The 9,668-nt window shown below is 46.2% G+C and overlaps 1 long non-coding RNA gene across 1 annotated transcript in view; it reads left to right on the top strand.

Moving 5' to 3' along the window:
• LOC119278549 overlaps positions 1-583 on the top strand; it is a 5,101-nt gene extending 4,518 nt beyond the window's left edge. Inside the window, exons 5-6 of the long non-coding RNA XR_005137867.1 lie at positions 146-320; positions 432-583. This is a non-coding gene — a long non-coding RNA (uncharacterized LOC119278549). The remainder of the gene's footprint in view (positions 1-145; positions 321-431) is intronic.
• Positions 584-9,668: the final 9,085 nt, after the last annotated feature.

Genomic DNA, 9,668 nt, shown 5'->3' with positions numbered 1-9,668 from the left:
GACGCCCTCCATGGCGGACACCACTCTTGACAGTTGTTCGGTCAAATGTCTTGAGCTTTTTTGTGAACTTCCCATTGTTTTCTAAAGTAAGCATGATAGCAGAGTACTTGGTGATGGAGAATGAGTTGGTGTGCTATGCGTGCAGGGTCATATTTGTGAACTTTGTAGGCATGAGGCAAGTGGGCTCTTTGTTTTGGCAGAATGTGCGCTTCATTTCTTGAGCAAAAGCATTTTGCGCCCAACGACACGCACGTGATCCATATTCGCAATGTGAAGTCGTTGACCCATTGGTGGTACACCATCTCCAAGGTCCTCATGAGGTTTTGCTTCTTGGTGCTCTACATGTTGATCAATTCATTGATTCACTCACTGTTTGAACTTGATAATTATCACGTTGTATAACCCGGTGTTGTTGTCATGATGTACTATAGGATCGAGGGTGGACCATTTGCATTCATACATTGTCATATGAAGCTCAAAGGCAATAGTGCGTGAAGCGGCTTATGCCGATTGCGACTTGAGTATCGTTGAGTTTGGAATCGATGAATTTGAAAAGCTGGTTGAACATCCGATTATTTGGGACATAATATTTATATTTGAACTATTTTTTGTGAGAAAATTTTCAATCTATTCATTTTCAATCATTATAGTACAACGAACACCAGAAATAATAAAAATTACATCTAGAGCCGTAAACCACTTAGCTACGACTATAAGAACTAAAGCAAGTCGAAGGCGCACCACCATCATTGTCCATCCCTCGCCATAGTCGGGCAAAACTTGTTCTAGTTGACAGTCGGGAAGTCGTCGTGCTAATGCCTCATAGAACCATCGTACTAGAATAGCAATTGTCGCTGATGAAGAGTAGCGTAGATCGGAAGGATGCAACATGAAAACACACGAACTTAGACGGACTACGACTTGAACCGAGCAAATCCAACATAGGCAGATCGGCCAGAGACACACCTCCACATGCCCACCGACGATGCTAGACGCACCTACAGAATGGGGTCTAGGCGGGGAGAACCTTATTCCAACTTCAGGGAGCCGCCGCCTCGTCTTCCTGATCGGGACACAAACCTAATAAAACTCGAAGAAACATATAAAAATGAAGCCCTCCCGTGGGCAAGGGCACGAATCCAGCACGCCCCCATGCCCCTAAGCCAACGGTGACGAGGCGAACAGGCGACGGCGTCGGTGCGAGGTAGTAGAACCCTGTACTTTTTTTAGAAGAGGTGGCTGAACTATTGTTGTACTAGAAATATTTGTAAGTTATTTATATATGAATTGTGATACTTTCTATTATTTTGCATGTTTTTTCAACACAATACAAACGCAAGCGCTCAGGAATGTATTTGTGTCCGTGGACCAGTCCGCAGACAAATGCCTTGTCCCTTTTAGCCTGAGCTTGTGGGTATTGATATATTTTTTCTATAAACTTGGTCAAGGATGTACTCGTTTGACTTTTGAAAAAAAAAATACACCTTATATAAAGAAACTGAGGGAGCAGATGCCATGGCCTTCTCTCGAAAAACAAGGTCACTAGTAAAAGAGAGCATGTCAAGAATTTTCAGATTAGAGTAAAAGTTGTCACGGAGCTCCTGCTAGGAGGTAAAATGTGGAATGTACTCTTGAACAAGTTGTTTTCAAGCATATAGTACTTACAATTGTGCTACGTATTCTGGAGAGAACGGCAATCACTTCCTGGTGGAATGAATATATTCACGGGGTTGCTTCCAGAACACTGCCTCAAGTTGGGCCAGGCCAACCACTACACCAAGAAGCGCATGGCTGGATGGCAACCCGTGCGCCATTGATCGTGCTGGCGACGACCACTTTTGGCACTTGACCTGTTGACTGCTTCCATCTGTGTCAATGCCGTCCACACAACCCATCATCGCCACACACGTGAACGCACACACTTTTTTGTGAGCACTTCTATTTCACATATTTTTTCCTTTTTGCTATTTCTCTATCTATTTTACCGTCAGACGTCAAAGCAGAAGTGTAGTACTTCTTTTGGATGGGAAAGTCAAAGTGGTACTTGCAACCAGGGCGGTAAGTACCACTTCAGACCGTGGTAGTACACAGAAGCTGATTGTACATCATTACGCAGACAGGAGGAACATCATCTACATGTCCTGACGTGTAAAAATCTGCTATGTACGACCAATTATATGGGCACTTGGCACAGGTGTTCCTCCTTTGTTTTCATCTACTCCATGTCTCTGTTCTGTGCGCGCACTGACTGGCTCGTCAGCTGATGTGTGACCAGCGGCACCGTACTGTCACGCTCACAGAGGGGGGATGATATTTGTGCATGCATGCATGCGCCGGACTTGGCGGCGAGGGCGGCCGGAGAGCGATCGCCGGTGCGGCCCGGCCTCGGGATGTCGGGGAAGTGGAGTGGTGGACTCGCCGGGGCCCCGAGCCCCACGTGTCCCGCCTGGCGTTTCTCCTGTCGCGCCGGCTTTCGGCTCGCGGGGCCTGCCGTCCCGTGCCGACGTGCCGGCTCCCGGGGAGGGCCACGAATCCGACCGTGGGGGGCCGTGGCCCGCCAGGGATCCGACCATGTGTGCTTTTGGAACAGGAGCATGGCAGGTTAGTTCACGACATGATATGGTACTCATCTAGTGCTATAGTAGTTCTATCAGTGGTACACTGGCTGCGATTTAGATTTTTGTGGCTCACGGACTCGCAGTCCTGTTCCAACGGCATGTCTTTTTTCTTCCCTTCACAAAGCGTTTCTAAAAATATATGTTGTCTAAGGGCATCTCCAGACCCTCGAACCACTCCGGGCCAAGCGGTCGGGACGTAGTTTGCCATCTAACGTGGTACTCATCGCAAACGAATTAGTCTGAACATCCATTTTCCCGTAAATCAGACACAATTTAGGGGAACTTTACGGGGCGTCCGGACCGCTGTCATGTACGCGTCATCCACCTCAATCCCACCCAAAAAATTGTCCTATACCCGCACCCACTCTCACGCAAAGCAGTTACCGTGCATCCATGTCGGCCAGCGCCGCACTTATGCCGGCTCAGAGCGGACGCGACTTCTCACTGGAGATGGCATTGAAGAAAGTGCGCCGGCTGAGAGCGCCATCCGGTCTCCGCGCTTGTTCCAATGCCGGAGATGCGTGAATGGACAGGATTGGATGGCTCTGTACCGCACTCAAACCGGCTCCCATCTGCCTGCCTGTCGGCATTAAACATGCATGAGCAGCGGGCGTTGTACAAGTCCATGCGCAACACCCGCGAGCACTGCCGCGAGCGATGGTGGTTGCGTGTCCTGCAGGCAAAAAGATATGTCGACGTGGAGGAGGACGAAGAGGAGACGCAGGCGACCGCGGGCGGCACCAACTCTGCGTCGTTCGTGCCGCCACTACCACAATCTTGGCCCGTTCACGCCCAGTGCCGTCGACACGGCGGACTCTAGGGAGGAAGAGTAGGACATGGGATGCCACCATGGCTTGGGACCCATGAGGGACACGCCCCACGTCTTATTCCTCCCTTCCCGTGGCTTCATGACCCGAGGCTCACGACTGATGAGCTTGCCGGACATCGGGAAGACAGGACGTGCGACGGACCCCGCCACGGCCAATGATCATTCAGACCAGGTTAAAAATATCTCGTCATCTTTTGTTTATTTGAAATATGTCGAAAATGTAATGTGTTTGGTTCAGTTTAAATGAAAATATCAGGTTTGCATGAAAATTGTCCGATTTGTTTATGGATGCAAGCACGGTTGAATGGCCGGCTCCAGCATCATTGTCCGCGGAAAGGTATCACGTCCATTTTAGGGGTCCGTATTGGAGATGCCCTAACCCTCAAAATGGATACACTATTTATCCACGGACTAGTCCGAACTTGTGTGCTGAGAGTTCAGACACAGACTAGCTAGCCCAGACGGGTCCACAGATACTAATACGAGAGCTGGCCATCCAACCATGTCCTCCAAATGTCTGCCCCGATTTTTGTCTTAAGTCTGCAACACTCAAAATAATTATAAAAAATAACACAATTTAATCATGTATAACTTGTAGATATCCCTAGTACAACAATAGTACAAATGGAAATATTACATCTGAGATAACCGGATGTTCATCAAGTTTTTTGAATTCATCTATTTCAAATTCTGCAATACTCGAGTCAGAATTCGCACATGTCCTCCCACGCACTGTGCTCCTCGAGCTTCATCCAATAATGCATAAACGTAAATGGCCTGCCTACGGTCTTGTGGTATAGCAAGACAACATGTCCAGCCTATACAAAGTGATGATCATCAAGTTGCAACATTGAGTGAATCAATGAATCGACCAATACATGAAACAATACAAGAAGCAAAACTTACGATCTTCATGGTTGACGAGCCCGATGGCCATATTTTCCTTACTCATGCAACCGCACCGTAAAAATTAATGATGGAGTTGAACATGGTGAACCATCGATGGGTTAGCGACTTTCCATTGCGATCATTTTTTTTATTTTTTTTAGAAAAAGAGGACTCCGGCCTCTGCATATGGACGATGCATGCAGTCACTTTATTAATTATTCACACAAGATCTTACAAAGTCATACAACAGTAAGACTAAAGCCACCGTCTAGGCAACATGTGTTGCTACTCCTATCCAGTTGATGAAGGGATGCTAATAGTCTGGGCCCAATACCAAACAGACCTCGCAGCCAAACCTAACATCTAAGACCTGAGGTCCCAACCAGGACGCCTGCCGGGTATGGGGCACCCACCAGTCTGGCACACTCCTCAACCAGGACGCCTGCCGGGTATGAGGCCGCCGCAGCCACCTGCCACCAATCCATCTTCAATGTTGTACTGCTGCATCTACCTTGCCCGGTCTAGCTGCCGTCGACTCCACTATGACGCCATACAACGCCACCATCCTATGCTCGTCCATCATCACACGCCCACCGGCGAGACCTCGATACTCCATGCTGCCGAGACCCACCAATGTCGACGTGCCAGATGCCACGTAGCTCCTCCGTCGTGAACACCACCTGCTGCCATTGGTCCCATCCCCTCCACCTGCAGTTCCTTTAACCGAGCACCCAAACGCCTCAGGCGGAGCCTTCACGAAGGGTACGACACACATAGTGCCGCCGCCACCCAATCTAAGGAGATTTTGAGTTTTCACCCGGGCATGGGGTCGGGGTAGAGGGCAGGGACGTCGATGGCGCCTGCAAGTAGGAGAAGGCGACCCTGGTCGTCGCCACTGTCAGGATGAACGAGTCATCCAGAGTTTCCTCTGGTCCGATGTCACCTCTACCAGCTCCCGTGAATGCACCGGGGCCGACGACCGCGATCATAAGCCACCAAGTGCAGCGGGAGAAGGCCTGCAGTGCGAAGGAGATCCACCAGCAACTCACTGCCCACGCGGTCAAGATGCCGTCCATTCACCCCCCGTGAACGTCACCAGCCGAGGGCGGCGTCACCATGCCTAACGAGGCTGCCGCCCCAGGTCCAGGTTCCTCCATGATGAACGGAGTGGTGAGATCCGCCACGAGCGACGAGATCCGGCACCGCGCGGCTGACGCCATCACCCAAGCCCGCCGTCGACCGATCCCGCCGCCGCCGGGAGCCCGCACGCTGCTGGGAGTCCCGCACCCACGGATCTGGGCGCCCGTCCACCGCCACGAGCCCGCCGCCTTCGGGATCCGCCACACCGCCAGGAGGGCCGCACCCCGCGGATCAGGACGTCCTCGCCACCGCGCATCCGGGGGAGGGAGGAGAGACCCTCCACCGTCGCCATCGCACGCACGGGCTTTTCCCAACGCTGACCATCGGCAACGACGGAGGGGGAGAAGGGCGCTAGAGGGAAACTAGGCGGCTGCGACGGCTGAGCCCTCCCGAGCCGCCCGCTTGGTAGGCGACGCGAGAGGGATGCTAGGGACGGTTTTGTTCCCTTGGTCATGCAACGCCTGGAATAATTTGGCCGGGCTGGCTAATCCATTGCGATCATGGATCATGTGCAAGTCATTGGGCTCGAAGTGCTTTTGCACATGAAACGAATTATGCACGTCTTACCAAAATGTTGACCTCCCATTGCCTCATGCCTACAAAGTCAACAGAGAGACGACCTTTTACGCATCACACATTAATTCATTCTCCATCGCCGAGTACCCTGCCATCATGCTTACTCTGAAAAACAACAAGACGTTCAACAAAAAAGCTTAATGACATTTGAACGAACACCTGTGAGGCGTGGTGTCCACCTTGGACTGCGTCGGCAGGGGGCTAAGGGTACCTGACTATAGACAGATTCTGGATGAACAACGGTGTAGTCTAAGGCAGGTAGGCGTGTGAGTGGGGGTTAATTAGCTTGTCCGGTTAACCCTGTAAGAGGAAACATATTTACCTCAACACTATAGTGGTTGTAATCCCTCGGAAGAAGCCGCTTACCGGTGAAACGGTCGAGAAGAGGACGAGAGGGAGGACAATCAAGTTAGGGGAGAGAGGAAAGTCAAAGTGTACTTTGGTATTGTCATACTCTTGTTCACAAAAAGTATGTCTACAATCTGGAAAGGCATCCGACAGGTTCTAAGATATCGACACACAATCTTGATAATGGTATCAAAGTGTCTGAAAATTTTAATGAGACTTCGATTTTCACCTAATACTTTCTCTAAACTAGTTAAAAGGGATATCACATCCTACTACTTGGAAAAAAATTAAATGGAGAAGCGGAATCATTCACCTATTTTCCAAATTTTATGCACTACTAGTAAGCTACCCGTGCCTCGCATGTGAGAGTTCAGATAATAAAAGTATGACAGAGTATTGATATCACATATGCATTAAGTATAACATGTAGACTTGATTCATGTCATTCCTCTGACTGAAATTATAGCTATAGAATATTCTATAACTGTGATACATACTAAACAAAACTCAAATTATATGTATAAGAATAGTTAAGTTCTCTATCTGGAAAGATAAATGGATTGTAGGAAGATGTTGCCTTAGCCTTGAACCAAAACAAAAAGCAAAAGGCAAAAAAAAACATTTCTTTTGAAAGAAAAAACTTGTAAAAAAAAATGAAACTCCATGGGCACTAGCACCCACGGTTTTTTTGATATAGAAGAAGCATCCCTCATGAGAATTCCAGAAATTCGTCCCCGACGTGGATCGAACTCTGGTCGTTAGGTTTACAATCATGCGCCCCCAACCACTGGGCTATGCCCACGTCCTCAAAGAAAAAACTTGTCAAGTTATATGAAAGATTCTCGAACAAATGAGGCTGACTATTTTTTGTGGGTACTGTGCATAGTAAATAATAAAAATAAAAGTAACTCAATTCTTTTAGTAGAGAAAAAAAATCAAGAATTAAAGTATGGAATTGTCTAGAAGAAAGAAGAAGTCTCTTTGTTTTAAGGTCTATGCATATTATGCATGGTGCTTATGGCCAAGCGTGGAATTCTAGACATTACACATGGCAGAATCTGGTGTAGTGAAGAGAATATTGAAAGGTCAACAGTACTTGGATTTGCCATCTCACAACCGTTGGATCGGCTTCATCCAACGAACAATATTGAAACTTATTTGTACACTGTATAGTGGTATAGATATGTACTCAATTAACTTCGTCTGCGCTATGGTAATACACACAAAATGTTGGTGAATACCGTGTGCCAATCTGGGGATGATCAATCAAATATAGAAACAACAATTATTTATCATCAAATTCATAATTACCTGAATTTATAATATCTCATTGATGTGATTTTTCAGTTGAGATGCCACGGAGATAGTTGTGCATCGCTCGGAAGAGTCCTCTCAGGCACCACATGTTTGCCACCTTTTCCGACATCCGCTTATGCACACATGCATGAACATACATCACATGTCGTGTCAAGTTTAGCTATGGGCGGCTGTGTTATAATTTTCCAACTTATTTTGACCACTACAACAAATCCAGTGCCTTGGTCGACCTATAACAAAACTCTGACGAGGGCACTCACTAAATAAGTGGATATCCCTATTGTCTGGTCTCAGCTTGTCTCTTGTGTAAAGATTCATTGTTCTGTTTATCTAGCATATGATGGGAGAGATTAGCAATTGTGATGCTGTACACTAGAGGCAAAATGATTAGGTGAGCGACCTGCTGGTTTAAGGAATTTCATTAACTTTATCACTTTATAAAAAACATAGTTGGTTATCCCTCAATTAGCAACAACTTACTAATATATGTTGCTAATTGAGGGATCTGCACCCCTAAATTACCATCATCATGGAGTTTGAAATACAGATTTTCTTTAGACCAACCAACTGGTTTTTGTTTTGGAACCACTCGACTGTCTTTTCTTTATGAAATCAGTCGATTTTTGTAGTTTCCTCTCTTGTTGGACACTTATTCCGTGCCTGTTACACATTTTTACTAATTTTGTAAAATGCAACTGTATTTATTTGATTTTTATTTTATTTAGCAGATTTGATTTGAAGCAGTGGATTCTTCTTATTTTGCTGTGCAGCTGCATTTTTAATCTACACCATTTATTTTTATGTACACCAGTTGGACTTCTAGAATTGTGGAGCTACCTTTTTCTTATAGTGCGCAATTGTACCCATTTAGTTTTAAATGGAATCGACTGTTTTCTTTTTAAGTTTTCAATTCAACTGGTAGGGTCTGAAAAAATAGCCGACTTGTTGGCAGTCAAACTTATAATATGGTTATTTTGTGGTTTAACTACTAGTTCCTCTGTCAAAACACGTCTAGCACTAGGCTGCGTCTAGATACATCTGTTTGAGTAACAAGTAATCGGACGGAGGGAGTATTTGGGAGTACAGTTTAGCTATTTTTAATATGCACATGCATGGTTTTTTCTTCAAGTGCAAGTCTTTAGTGACAGTGTTGGATCTCCACGGAGGATGATGTGCCCCGCAATTATATTACTCCCTCCGTCTAGGTGTGTAAGTCATCTTACGAAAACCAAATAATCCCAAAACTTAGGCGCGATGCATTAAATTATACCTCGTTTCTTATTTCTTGACATATCAACCAATAAGAGATGTGGAGTGTGCATGCTTTTAATGACTTGAGACTATCAAACACGACATGCAGTGGTTAGTTCATTGCATGCAATGCTATTAATTAGCAAATGAACATTAAGTTCTCTCGTTTTCTCCTCCTCCTTGGTCACGGTGCACAACCTAAGATGACTTACTCATCTAGACGGAGGGAGTAGTTTTATTTTAAATATTGTGTGCGTGGCTTGCCATCAGAACCAACCCTAGATTAAAGGTGCGGTAGTTAATTATTGCATGCCCTTGAGTTGATGTTACTTTGGCCAACAAACCAAACCACCTGATAATTAATTGTCCAGCGCTTAGGTAGACTTACAATTGCTAGATTTGCCGTTGCCGGCCGGCATCTTTGAACATTACGCTGGCAACTTTTCACATCAACTGCAAGTACAACATCACTATGTAGAGAATAGATCAAATCAACTCAAAAATCATTTTCATGTTTGCTTTTCCACAAGAAACAGACACACATGGTAATTGATTAACAAGCATGACAACGATATATTTGAATGGACAACCCATGCCAAATGACCAGTGAATCTTCATTGAGTGATTTAGTTGGTGGCGAAGCTAGCAGAGAGGAAAATAACAATTACACCTTTTTTAGGGAGGCTAGAAATATTACACAT

The sequence above is a fragment of the Triticum dicoccoides genome, chromosome 3B, assembly GCF_002162155.2.
Source record: "Triticum dicoccoides isolate Atlit2015 ecotype Zavitan chromosome 3B, WEW_v2.0, whole genome shotgun sequence".
In the NCBI taxonomy this organism is placed as follows: Eukaryota; Viridiplantae; Streptophyta; class Magnoliopsida; order Poales; family Poaceae; genus Triticum; species Triticum dicoccoides.
Note: the sequence above shows the minus strand (reverse complement) of the source record. Positions and strands in the feature narration are given on the sequence as shown.